Below are 14651 nucleotides of genomic sequence, written 5' to 3'. Positions count from 1 at the left end.
TAGTGATTCAGTTCTCTCTATATATTTTTTTCATATTCTTTTTCATTAGTTATTATAATACATTGAAGTAGTTCCCCATGCTATATAGTAGGACCTTATTGTTTATCTGTTTTATGTATAGTAGTGTGTATCTGCTGATTCCAAACTCCTAATTTATCCCTCCACCATCCTCTTTCCCCTTTGGCAACCATAAGTTTGTTTTCTATGTCTGTAAGTCTCTCTCTGTTTTGTAAATAAGCTCATTTGTATAATTTTTTTAGATTCCACATGTAAGTGATATCAAGTGATACTTGTCTTTGTCTGACTTACTTCACTTAGTATGATAATCTCTAGGTCCATCCATGTTGCTGCAAATGGCATTATTTTATTCTTTTTTATGGCTGAGCAGTATTCCATTGTATATACATACCACATCTTCTTTATCCAGTCATCCATTGATGGACATTTAGGCTGCTCCCATGTCTTGGCTGGTGCAGACAGTGATGCTGTGAACACTGGAGTGCTTCATCTTTCTTTTTCTGTGCTTCAGCCTGGGCATTAGCTTCCTCCTTCACTTGATTTTCATGGCAAAGAGGTTTCTCAGGAGATGGCACTAAGGATGAGAGCTAGGGGCCATTTTTCTAAACTCGAGTTACTCTTACTCATTTCAAGTTTTATAATGAAGACAAATAGAAAAAAAATAGATAGGTGTATGCACTTTTATAAAATTACTTCCAAATTTCCTGGAAATCTCTATTCTGTTGATAGTAGATGACTGAAAAGACAAAGACTTCTCATTCTCAGTTACGGCCGACGGCTTTGTTAAAAACAAGGTACCCATTTTAAATTGATTTCTAGTAACAGCTTTCCTTGATCTTCAAAAGGCATATAAAAACTTCACTTTCTGAAATTGTTATCAGTTCTGTGCAAGATGGTTTTGTTTTGTTTTCTTTTCCACAAAGGCTGGCATTCAAATTTTCACCAACCCTGGAAGAAATCTCAAATATTTTTCTTACATCTGTATTCAATTGTAGACATAACAAAACACCCTGCCACCACACATTAAGGATGTTTTTTCCTTTAGTAGTCAGTGACAGAAATTATGTGCAGTATCAGAACTCTAATATACTATGAAAGCATCTCCTAAAATGCAGACCTAAGACTAAACTTACTCGCTATGGTCACAGTCAAGTTTATCAATAGGTTGAAGAAGGGTGATGACACAGGTGGCTGCACCCCCTCTTCCAAGTAGAGGCTCTGCCTTTTATCCTTAAAGAACTATCCCAAGAAATCAATGACCAGTTTGTTTTTTTTTAAGATCCCAAATTTGACAGTTTGGCTTTCTATACTGGATCTTCAACATAGAACCAATTCTACCACACAGTTAAAAGTAAGCATATTATACTGTGAGAAAATGATGATAACAAACTAATCAGGTCTTTAAGCGCACAGCCTTGTGTGATGACCATTTATTTCCAGATGATTCTGTGTTATTCTCAGCCTGACCTGCTCACCAGTGCATCTTAGGGGTATGACCCTGAATAACTTAATGACTTTATAAATTATTGTGTGATATGGTACCTTAATCTATAAAACAGACTTCCTTCCTTCTTTCCTTCCTTCCCTCCCTTCCTTCCTTCCTTCCTTCCTTCCTTCCTTCCTTCCTTCCTTCCTTCCTTCCATCCTTCCTTCCTTTTTTCCTTCTTTCCTCCCTCCCTCCCCCCTTCCCTCTCTTCCTTCCTTCCTTTTTTTTTTTTTTTTAAATTTTCAGGAAAGAGACCTGTGGCTAAAAATCAAGAATGGAAACTACTGATTTTCCCATTTATGTCATTATGGAAGGAGAAATCTGCAGCAAATCTGAGAGGAATTAGAAGAGTCCAAATTCGGTCATCCACTTTCTTTGATTTATACCGTCATATGTGAGTTTCACATCCTGGTATTTGTGGTGGTTAATTTTTGTGTCAGTTTGACTGGCCACAGGATGCCCAGGTTAATATTGTTCCTGGGTGTGGCTGTGAGGGTGTTTCTGGATCAGATGAGCGTTGAATCAGTGGGCTCTATAAAGCGGATTGCCCTCCCCACGCTGAGTGAGTATCATCCCACGCGTTGAAGGCCTGAGTGGAACAAAAGCCTCACGACTTGAGCTGGGATATCTCAGCCCCTCTTCTGCTCTTGGACTGGAATTTACATCAGTGGCTCCCCTAGTTCTTAGGCCTTCAGACTGGGACAGAATTACATCACTGCTCTCCAGCTTGCAGACAGCAGACTGTGGGACTTCTTAGCTTCTGTAATCGATGAGCCAATTCCTCATAATAAAGCTCTACAGATACCCTGCTGGTTTTGATTCTCTGGAGAACCTAACACAGCGTTCATTTTTCCTTTCACAGCTTCTGGACAATCCTGCTGTTGAGGTATAGAAAGATCTCTTGCTGAAAGCTCTGGAAACACGTATTTTCTTAATTCACTTCAGATCAGTAATTCATGTAGTTTCTCCGATATTTTCCTCTTAATAATATACTCTACTGATCTTCATCTGAAGAAGCAAATAGTATTAGTGCCATGTGCTCTGTGTTCACAAGCAAAGCAGAATGCATTTACATTTGTCAATATCCACTCCTGGAATATCACTGCTTGTTCTTTCCTTCTTTTTTTTTCTTTTAAACGTCAATGTTTGCAGAGCCATCAACCATCCCAGAGCAATCTGTCTTGCTTGTCTGTGCTCAACTGTGAAAATGCATCTTGATCTCCTCCTTATTCCCCAAAGTCATGACTCCAGCATAAAAGCAGACCTTTATTACTAATTGCCCTGGTGTTTCTTCATCCCCAGAGCACATGGTTCTCAGACCACGGTTCTCAAGAAAGAAAAACAGTAACTGAATATTTCAGTTAAATGCAAAATTGTACTTTCCATTCTTCTCCCAGCTGAGATAGGACTAGGATTTCTGAAAAGCCAGAATATCTGCAAGTCTTCTAATAACTCAGAGCAAAGGAAACATGGTGCTTTTTATTTCCTTTGTTTTAACTAAAGGATGCAGTCAATTTCATGTGTTCCATTTCCATATTTTCCAAATATATTCTCCACGGAATACTGCTTCTGTCTGATGTGTAATACTTTTTCTTGGGGTTAATAATTTGTAATTGATTAATAATACCCTCTCTGTCAGCTTATGAGATGAACTAGATTTTTCTTTAATGTTCTAAACTTCGTGTACTGTGTATAATTGCTCAGTAGTTTAAGATCACTTTTTCTTGCCCCATTAAAATGTTAGAAAACAAACAAATCTAATGGAATGTTTTCCCCTAAGCTATTTATACTAAGTTAATAATCTATTAATAATGTGTAATGGGAGTTAACACTGAAATAGAAAACCACACATTATTTTGACAAATTACCCTCAGGGTCTGATAAGGTTTAACTAATTATTTATGTGCAGTGAAGAGCAATCTGGTAAACAAGTACATCCAGACTTGCTAAACTGTGCTCAAATTGGGCTCTAATTAATCTGACACCTTCCAGGAATGACCAGTAAAACTATACTGTAGCTTACAAAAAATTCCACAGGTGCTGATTTTTCTCACATTGGGAGAAGGTACTGATATTTGATCAAACAATCATTAGGACCAAAATGGAAACAAGAAAACTCAACATTAAAATGTCATGGGTCTACTGCATGATTTCTTTTACTTTAGATGATTTACTTTGAGATCATGATCAGTTTGTCTGAAATATTTCACTCTTAAAAAAAAGATTAAGATCCTGGGCATAAACCCAGAGAAATCTGTAATTCAAAAAGACACATGCACCCCAGTGTTCATAGCAGCACTATTTACAATAGCCAAAACATGGAAACAACCTAAATGTCCATCGATAGATAACTGAATAAAGAAGATGTGGTATATATACACAATAGAATATTACTCAGCCATAAAAAGAATGAAATGATGCCATTTGCATCAACATGGATGGACCTAGAGATTATCATATTAAGTGGAGTAAATCAGACAGAGAAAGACAGATGGCATTTATACGTGGAATCTAAAAAACACACACAAATTTTATTTAAAAACCAGAAATAGACTCAAAACAAACTATGGTTACCAAAGGGGAAAGGTAGGGAGGGATAAATTAGGAGTTTGGGATTAACAGGCACACACTACTATTTATAAAAATAGATAAACAACAAAGACCTAGTCTATAGCATAGGGAATTACATTCAATTTCTTGTAATAAGCTATGATGGAAAAGAATCTGAAAATATATGTATATATATGTATAACTGAGTTGCTTTGCCCGACATCTGAAACTAACATTGTAAATCAACTACACTTCAATAAAAAATAAAATTGAAAAAAAGATTAAGGTGTCAATTTAGGTAATTTAGAATAATCCCATCTGAATCCTTTATTTTACCTATGAGAAAACCAGTGCCCCTGAAGGTTTGTTATCTTGTGCCTGGTCACTTGACTTCAGGTTAGCAGGCCAAGGCTCCTTCTACACAGGTACACTGTCAATGGCACTGAAATACGGAAGAGACCACTGGTTCTAATGGGGCAGAAATGACCCAACCACATTGCAGATTGCTCTTGATGGCTCAAAAGATCTTCAGACTTAAGAAAAATCTTTTTCTTATTTCTAATGCTCTAGCCTACTTCAAAGTGGTTTTGGAGATTCATAACACTTGATTGACAATATATATTGACATCCTTGGACAGAATTTCTCTAAGTGTGTCTGTAATCAGTCTTTTTGATTCCTGCTCCAAAAAAAAAAAAAACTTTAGTCAAAAAACTTGGAGAATCATTTTATGCAACACACTTCTTTTAGAAGTGGAAGTTTCTCTTTAAGAAAAAAAGCTTTTTAATGTATTTGTTCACCAAAACTTTTGTTTGAATATAGCGGTTATTTTACTAACCACTCCTCACATGTTCTAGAGCACCTAGCACGCTGTCTCGCATTCAGCTGGGGCTCAGTGATTTCCTGGGAACTGGAACTGGCAAACATTAGCTCTGTCTGAATTCCTCTCACATACACCTATACATGTACCTTACACAGATTTCTCTGTGGTCTCACAATGGTTTGTTCCCAAGGATATTTATGAAGGGTTAATTCTCTAATTTACTAATTCTTTGAAATTTCACCATTCAGGGAAGACTACATGGTTTTATTTTGACTCAGTGCTGCCCTTTTTAGACACGATCTCTAGATCAACATGGACTTGCAGTGGGAGCATGATTTAAAAGGACAGATTTAAGGAGGTGGGTGTAGCTCAGTGGTCGAATACACGCTTGGAATGCACAAGGTCCTGTATTCAATTCCTAGTACTTCCATTAAAAATAAAGAAATAAAAGAACAGAGTTAAGTCATCATTCCTCTCAAGCTTCTAGAAAATATTTCTAGTAAAGACCACTGTGGGGGACTGGGGGGTACCCATAGATGGGGTTGGCATGGATCTATTTCTTGAATGAATGGCAGTCACACAGGTATTTGCTTTAAAATTATTCTCAATGTTTGAAAATTATATATATATATATATTTTTGGATCCAAAATATACAAAGAACTTTTTTGGATTGAATTACAGTCAATTACAATGTGTCAATCTCTGGTGTACAGCACAATGTCCCAGTCATGCATATACATACAAATATTAATTTTCATATTTTTTCCATTAAAGGTTATTACAAGATATTGAACACAGTTGCCTGTGCTATACAAAAGAAATGTTTTAAATCTATTTTTATATATAGTGGCTAACATCTGTAAATCTCAAATTCCCAAATTTATCCCCTTCCACCCCTTTCCTTGGTAACCATATGATTGTTTACTATGTCTGCAAGTCTGTTTCTGTTTTGGATGATTTCATAGTGACCTTTTGTTTTGAAAATTGTGTTTTATACATTCTAAATATATATTTTATGGCTTAGAAAGAGAAAAGGAAACACTACCTAACTCTACGCCTCATTAGGTCCCTCCCTACCCACCAAAACTGTGAGTGAGAGCACTGGCCACAGTTAGACTGTTGAGAGTCTGTGCAGCCATCCTGGCCTCTACCAGACACCGGAGCAAAGGGGCAGGAGCTGGCGGCTGCGCACATCTTCCAGCTTCTAGGTTAATTCCTCCTAGTGCGGCATCCTTACCTTATGCTGTTATTCTATGTGAAGGGGTAGTGAATTTCAGTCACATTCTGGCTCAACTCTAAGTATGGAAAACCCATTCCTAAAGCCACCTTGGAGAAATCTGGAAATTCAGCTGCATAAACCAAACTTCTGTTTCCACCTCTGGAAATGGCTGATAATAGAGAGTATTCTTGTATTTACTCCTTGTGGGAGTCTATACTTCAGCTCCTACTTATTAGCGATCATACGGCATTAGCCTTTCTCTTTGTCAGGAAAGCTTTATTAGTATTATTGTTCAGGTACTCCAAGGGACACTATTGTCAAAATGCGATCTATAACACTTTTTAGAAATAAAAGATGCTGTAGCTTTTAGTTTTCGTATTTTAGCCTTCCTGAATAGAGTTCTCCTTGTTCTTATCAAAGAGGTAGTTAAAGCAGTAATCTTCTGAAACATTTTAACAAACCAACGTAGAAAATGACTATTTCCAAGTTCCTTTCTTGGCCCACAGGCTCAGGAATATGAATTAGGTGCACTGATATAAATGTTGAATCTTTAATGTTTCACACCAAAAGAAATGCCTCCAGGTAGCTTTTAGCATTCTGCTATAATCTTGGGTAATGAATTAATCATACTCGTCCTTAACACAGAATGTTAAGGTGGAATCCACACCGAAGAGTATGGATTAGATAAGCAAGCACTTTTGCTCCTGAAAACGATTTCACCTGTACATTAGGGTTCATAGAACTGTCTAATCTCCACAGACTAGGATCTAAAGTTAACACAGGCTGCAAAGCCCCCGTCTCAGAACAGTGCCAGATAAAAACCCCAAGTCAGGCTGGCAGAAGTGCCCCCAAGGAGGGGAAGCGGCAACATTCACTCAGTAAACAGGAATTTATCCCACTTCCCTTCGCCCTGAGGCCTTTCTGATTAGCAACAGCCACAGTCGCTTGTGGAGGGTTGGTTCCCTTAATTAAGGAGGGGGTGTCTGCTTGCACACTAACATTCCTTAGACCAGATTCCTGCCTCGCTGGGCGACACATAATTAATATCGAGGTTGCCTGGAAACTCACATGCTCATGGTGGTCAAAACGAGGCACGAGCCGACTCACTGGCTGTTCTGACACACAGTGGGGGACGCTTTCGCTCACACATCATTTTGATTATATAGAATTATTGGACCCTTTATAGACGAACACTGTTTTACATTTTGCTACCCATACCTCCAGTGAGTGCCCCTGCTCCCTGTGTGTTCTATGGCTCTAGTCATTTCTTACAAGCGATAGTTTGGAGCCTAGGATAAGCAGCATGAGATTCACCATAAATTTGGTTACATGCATGTAGCTAGCTGGACTACATGCATGAAGGGGGACTAGGCTGACATGACCTTGCTCATGACCTTGGCCTGCTGAGGGGCAGGCCGGGGGTGAACACCTCATTGAAAATCAGTAGGGAGTCATGTTTGGAGAGGGGAGAATAAATCCAAATGTGTATTTCCTGATCCTGTATCAATAAATCTCATATTAGTTTTAGAGGACCATTGCTTTCATCCATCCATCCATCCATTCATTTATTAGTTCCTTTTAACAAATCTGTGTTGAGGATCTGTAATGTTTAAGGTGTGCTCCTGGCACTGCAGATTACACAAAAGTGTACGATGTGGTTTCTGTCCTTCATTTTGTGCATGGGGTGGCGGGGGAGTGATGGAGAGAGTCTGTGTCATGATCAAAAGGCCAATCATTAACTTTACCTAAATTAATTCTAGTTTTATTAATTTTGTAAGATGAATTAATCCAACCCTCATTACGCAGATTTCCTCACTTTAAATCTAAGCTTCATTTAGAGAGTATCACTCCTTTTTGTAAATCATTACTTCGTAGCATAGAAATCCTACACACCAGATATTCTTAAAACACAGAAGGAGAAATCCTGCACACCAGATACTTAAAATACAGAAGGAGAAACTGACCTATGTAAATATACATGTATATAAATGTACATATATATTATATACATGTATACGTACATTATCCATGTATATGTAGAAATATACATGGATTATGCATACATAAATATACAAATACCATGTAAAAATACAAGGTCAAGTGAGATAGGTGCCATAAGAAAAGCAGAAAGTGCTGAGAATTTAGATAAATCAGAGATTCCTTTGATTTGGAAGCACAAAGTGAAGGTTCTAGAAAGGAGCTATCTTTCAAATGGGCTCCAAAGAGCATGCAAGTTTTCAAGGGACAAAAGAATCTAAGAATTCAGAAGCCACATAAGAAGGACCTTGAGTGCTTGAAAACTGACCGGAAGGTGGCAGGGAGGGGTCCAGGGTGCCTGGGAAGTGTCAGGGTGAGGGGAGGTCTGGAGTCTGAGGAGTGGGGGGCTGGTGACCCATGTACAGACACAAGGAAGGAGAATGGGGGAGGGGAAGGCTGGGGTTTGACTGTGCAGGGTAGGAGGTATTAAGTTAGAGGGGTGGGGCAAGATTCTAATGAAAAACTCCAATAGAGAGACTGAGACATAGCATCCAGGCTTAAAAAAAATTTTTAGTACCTACATATTGGAGAGAGCTGATGTTGAAAGTGCATGCGTGATGTTGAGGGAATGAGGGTTGAGAAAAAAAGGGAAAAGGACAGAGACATAGAAATGCCCATGTTTAGGAGCAGAGAAGAAGATGAACAATCAAAATGCTAGAAAATTGCAGCATGTGGAAATCAAGGAATAGATATATTAAAGGTTGTGAGAGCACTGACTGCTAAGAAATAAAATTACTAATACTTCTAAAAATTCACAAAATTTACTCAAATACATTCTATACGAACTAAAGATTTTTCAATTTCATATTTTAAATTGAAGTTTAGATTTACAGTGTTGTGTTAATTTCTGATGTACAGCACAATGATTCAGTTATACATATACATATTCCTTTTCTTTTTCATTATAGGCCATTACAAGGTATTGAATACTGTTCCCTATGCTATACAGTAGGACCTTACTGTTTCTTTATTTTATATGTAGTAGTTACTATCTGCAAATCCTGAACTCCCAATTTATCCCTCCCTACCCCTTCCCCACTGGTAACCATAAGTTTGTTTTCTATGTCTGTGAGTCTGTTTCTGTTTTGTAAATAAGTTCATTTGTGTCATTTTTTTTAGATTCCATATAAAAAATGATATCATATGGTGTTTTCCCTTCTAGACTGAAGACTTTTAAAAAAGGAAAAGAATTGCAAAAAACCAAAAGAAACTACAGATGAATATGTACCTGGCATCTGCCTGGGAAAAAACTTTCCAAGAATTTTTAAACAACAACATAGCACTTGAAAATTTATGTAACCAGGACAATATTTTGCCAAGATCAAACAGAAGCATTCTAATTGTCCCCTTTATTCACATCCCATCTGCAGCCTGATCCTTTCCGGGCAGAGCCACCAGGCTGACTTGCCCAGAGCAGGGGAGGAAGAGCACGTGCTCTCTCGAGCAAGGCTAGAAAGTCAGGAGAGGGAGGCTTGCTAAATGCCCCAATCTATGTAGCCATAATTTTACATTTTGAGGGGTAAACATGGCTGATCCGAGCCTACAGTTCTCTCAGAGTAGGGAAAAGACACTACTTCTGTCCCCCAGGGCTGAGGCCACGAGGCCTGCTGCTGTGTGCCAGAGGGATGTACGACATAAGGGAAGTTAGAAATAAAAAACCAGAGGGATCGTGCAAGGAGGAGGGACAGGAGAAGGCAGAAGAAAAGCATGGGTCCCAAGTGTTGGTCCTGGCTGAGGCTCCTGGATCTGGGGGCTCAGAGGGAGGAAGGATCTCTGTCTCCACCTCCGTTTAGTCCTTCGGAAAGAGACAACCTCTCAGGCTGCCCTTTACCAACCTGAGTGCAGCCACGGCAGGGGAAACTGCTGGTGTATCTGGTTAGGCCAGGGGAGGCCAGAAGTGTAGCTTCTCTGGGTACTTGTTGGTTCACATGTGGTGTGTTTGGGACCTGCCTCGTAGAGGGTCTTAGACCTGAACTGAGAGCCTGCAAGCTTGGCACCAGGGTGCGGGTGAGGAGACCTCTCAGCAGAGGCTAGGGGTACATTCCCTGTGTCAGAAGGATGTGGCAAACAGCCTCCGAGAGCCCAGCTAGCCAGGCTGCATCACTGGGCTGAACCAAGGAGAGAGAGACGCACAGAGACCAGGAAACAGAGAGAGACACAGAGAGACAGGTTAGGTGATACCGTGTGGATCCAAACTGTTCTCCAGTCCCCTTTAAAGATGTTGCCAGTGTACTTAGCTCCATCTTGGAACAGCTGGGAAAAGGGATTGGGAATAAGAGAGACTAAGCAAGTATCTGGGCCAACTAAACACTACTTACAAGGGCTATTTAAACAATCAGCTCAGACAAAATTAAACAATTTTTAAAAGTCCCCAAAGTTAATTTTTATCTACCTACCCAGTGGGTAAGAGTTTGTAGGGAAGACCAGCAAAGTTACAGATAAAATAAATACCTCATACTTATCTGCACACTGAAGTATTGTCTTGAGTGAATTTGTAATCCAGGTACGTTCTCATACATTAAAAACAACATTGAGGGGAGGGTATAGGTCAGCGGTAGAGTGTATGCTTAGCATGCCCAAGGTCCTGGGTTCAATCCACAGTACTTCTGTTAAAAGCAAATAAATAAACCTAATCACCCCCCAAACCACCCAACATTAATAAAACTAAGTGTCAAATAACAAATAAGGGGAAAAATGCCAGAGATGAACAAAGATTTACTATTTTTTACTGACACACAATACTTTCAGATAAATAAATAAGAAAAATGCTAAGCTCTCAGGAGAGGAATGAGCAGCAATAATGACCAAAAAAAAAAAAAAAAAAATCCCCAAATAGCCAGTCAGTTTATAAACTGAGAAATACAAATAGCTAATAAACACATAAATACTCAACAAGCTAATCAAGAAATAAAAAATAAAACAATATTTGTACCATTTTGAGTTATCAGAAGAGGAAATACTGATACGAGTTTTCTGAAAATACATCAAGGACATTCTGAATGCTTGTATCTTTTGATCAATTAATTCCACTTCTAGAAAATTATCCTAAAGAAACCATTGCACACATTTAACGATGAAATTTAAGATGTTCAAGATGTCTGGAAAGATCTGAGAATGTAAATTAAATCTTTCCCAAGCTCACGGCTCGCACACAGATAAACTTCTACAGGTTCTCATTTTAAAGATAGCTTAGAAGAGAATCTAACTTCATACATTTTCTTGCTATTCTATTTCAGTCTTTCACCAGCTTTGCAGTAAAGCCATCCTTCCTCATGTCCAACTGAAACACATTCTGTTTTACTGTAATCCTCCGTTTGGTCTCATGTGGGCACAGTGAATAACTCTGTGGCAATAAATTTTATACATGAAATTCATTAAATTAAAAATCCTTTCTTGGCTCTAGTTTTTCTTCCTTCTTTCAACAAGCACTCACTCCTGGGGCTAACGCTGCTTCTGACTTGCTCTGGGCCCTGGGAACCCACCTGGCCCAGGTCCTTGAGGTCCTTTGCTCCTTTAGCCCCTGGACGAGAAACGGCCGCCCAGAGAGACAAGCACACAGCTGCAATATGTTGTGAAAAGAGCTTGGATCGAAAAATCCTTAGTTTCTGGTTCCCTAAAAATGTTACTTTATAAAAAAATTCACCTATAAGTAGTTCTCATACTCAAATATGCAGGGAATCACTGGGATCCTTGTTAAAAATATAGACTGCTAGGCCTCACTGCCGGAGTGGTAAAGTCGGGGAGGACCAAAAATGCACTTTGAAGGAGGCAGGCTGGCAATTCTCATACAAGTCCACTTTGAAAAATACCACAAAGTGTTTTTATTTTAATTTTTCTTTTAAACAATTTGAAAATTACGACCTCCAATTAATAACTAGTAAATAATCATGCACAGTGAAGAGAACAAAAAAGTGGCCTGATATAAATGGTCCAGGGTTGTGATGCTACATACCTGCACATGTGGAGTACAGGGGGTTGGGGCAGGAAGAAGTTGGGCATGATGCCTATGAAAGAGCAACAGCCCCCAAAGGGTTGTGAAATAATAAAGTATATGTGCATATTGATTTCTGCCCCTAGTTCCTGCTAGTATTTGGTCCTTGACCCTGATTGCGATGTAGAGTCCCTAAATCCCTTGGAATTTCCTGAATGACAGGAAAAGACAGTCTTTTGTTCCAAGAGGTGACTCTTGGCAGGCTGCTGGATCAGGGATGGTCACCAGGAAGACCAAGCAGAATTAGAAGCTTGGAACTTTCAGCCCCAACCCCATCCTGTGGGGAAAGGAGAGGGGCTGGAGATTGAGTTAATGATTGGTTGTGCTTACGTGATAAAGCCTCCCTAAAAATCCATGGACTGTAAGTCTGGAGAGCTTCCAGGTTGGTGAACATATCCACATGCCAGGAGAGTGACCCATCCTAACTCTTCTGGGACAGAAGCTCCCGTGCTTGTTCATTTGTATCCTTTAAAATATCCTTTGCAATAAATCTGTAATGGTAAGTAAACAGTTTTCCTGGGTTCTGTGAGTCACTCTAGCAAACTATCAAACCCGAGGAAGGAGTCATGGGAACCTCCTATATGCAGCCAACTTCGTACAGAAGTTGGGTAACCTTGGGACACACTACTCAAGATTTGCATCTGAAGTGGAGGCAGTCTCTGGGACTGAGCCTCTTCCCTATGGGGAGGATGCCAACTCTGATTAGTGTCAGAATTCAGTTCAATTGTAGGTCACCCAGCTGGTGTCGCAGAATCGATCAGTGTGGGAAAACACCCACACATCTGGGGAGAACGGTGAGCGTGAGAATAGATGAAAACACAGTGAGTTTTCCCTAGACAAGTCAACATGGGAAAAAAAATTAGTGAAGATGAAAAGAGTGATCAGCAACAGAGCTGAGAAAGGCAGAACAGAGAAGAGCTGCCATGTGGGTGCCTCTGGAGGAGAGAGTGGTCCCAATACGTAAAGGAAGCAGGGAAGACAAGAGAGAAAAACAGAGACAAGTGCCCCTGGGTTTGGTCATTAGGAGGTCTCTGGAAAGCTGGAGACTAGCAGAAAGGAAGCCAATGGTGGAGGGATGGAAGGTGAGGAAGCAGAGACTGCTGCCATAGGAAGCAGCTCAAGAAGCTCTGCTGGGAAGGGGACGAGAGAATGAGCTGTAATAGCAGAACTGATAAGCAATCAGAGTCTGCCCTTTCAAGCATTACATTCTCTTCATGCAGTTAACTGTTTATAAATTTAAAACATGTCATTCCTGAATGATGCAAGGAAACAAAATCCAACCCCCCCCAATATCCTGAGATCTTCACAGGTTTAATTGTCTTTCTAATTTGTACAGACATAAAGGTGTGAAGTATGGGGATGCTGCTGATAAGTAATTTAAAGATTATTACTACTGTTAGTTTAAACCATCAATATATTGAAAAAGTCTCCAGATCTACTTTTATGAAAAAGTATAGCCTTCTAATGTTCATAGCAGCACTATTTACAATAGTCAAGACATGGATACTACCTAAATGTCTATTGACAGATGACTGGATAAAGAAGATGTAGTGTATGTATATATACAATGGAATATTACTCAGCCATAAAAAAGAATGAAATAATGCCATTTGCAGCAACATGGATGGACCTAGAAATTATCATACTAAATGAACTAAGTCAGGCAGAGAAAGACAAACATCATATGATATTGCTTATATGTGGAATCTAAAAAAATGATGCAAATGAACTTATATACAAAACAGAAATAGACTTATAGACATAGAAAACAAACTTATGGTTACCAAAGGGGAAAAGGGGGGAAGGATAAATTAGGAGTTTGGGAGTAACATATATACATTACTGTACATAAAATAGTTAAACATCAAGGACCTACTGTATAACCTATAATGGAAAAGAATCTCAAAAGGAATATGTATATATCTATATGTATAACTGAATCACTTTGCTGTACATCTGAAACTAACACAATATTGTAAATTAACTATACTTCAATAAAAATGATTAAAAAGGCAAAGTACAGGTTCCTATATTTATAAATGAATATTAAAAAAGATTAAAACCTTTCTCTAAGCTGCATCAATAAATCTGTCACAGTTACATAAAGCTTAGGACGTAGGCAGTTTGGAAATAGTTTACAAATTTCCTTCTTGAGCAAGTTCTCATTAGTAAAAATCTAAAGAGAGTTAGCGTATCAGCCTGCAAAAGCATCTGGAAGTCTGTGTTCCTACTCACTGATATCAAACACATTATCTCAGAGGCAATTTAGTGAGAAAACCAATGAGATAAAAGTGGGTTGAGAAAACCTTTGCAAGATCAAAGCTTCTTTAAAGTTTTCTGCAAAATGTAGGTAGCCTCTATCTTACATGAAACAAAATTAGAGTTAAAAATAATTCCACCCCCATTCCACCCCTAATCCCTATTGGATACCCACTAACATTTACTTCAAAGTTCTATTCAGTGATTTCCCAAATGAATGTGGGGGTTCCAGAGACTATCTCTTTGTGGGTCACAAGGAGGTGAAAAAC

This window comes from Vicugna pacos, chromosome 8 (genome assembly GCF_048564905.1).
Source record: "Vicugna pacos chromosome 8, VicPac4, whole genome shotgun sequence".
Classification (NCBI taxonomy): domain Eukaryota; kingdom Metazoa; phylum Chordata; class Mammalia; order Artiodactyla; family Camelidae; genus Vicugna; species Vicugna pacos.
Note: the sequence above shows the minus strand (reverse complement) of the source record.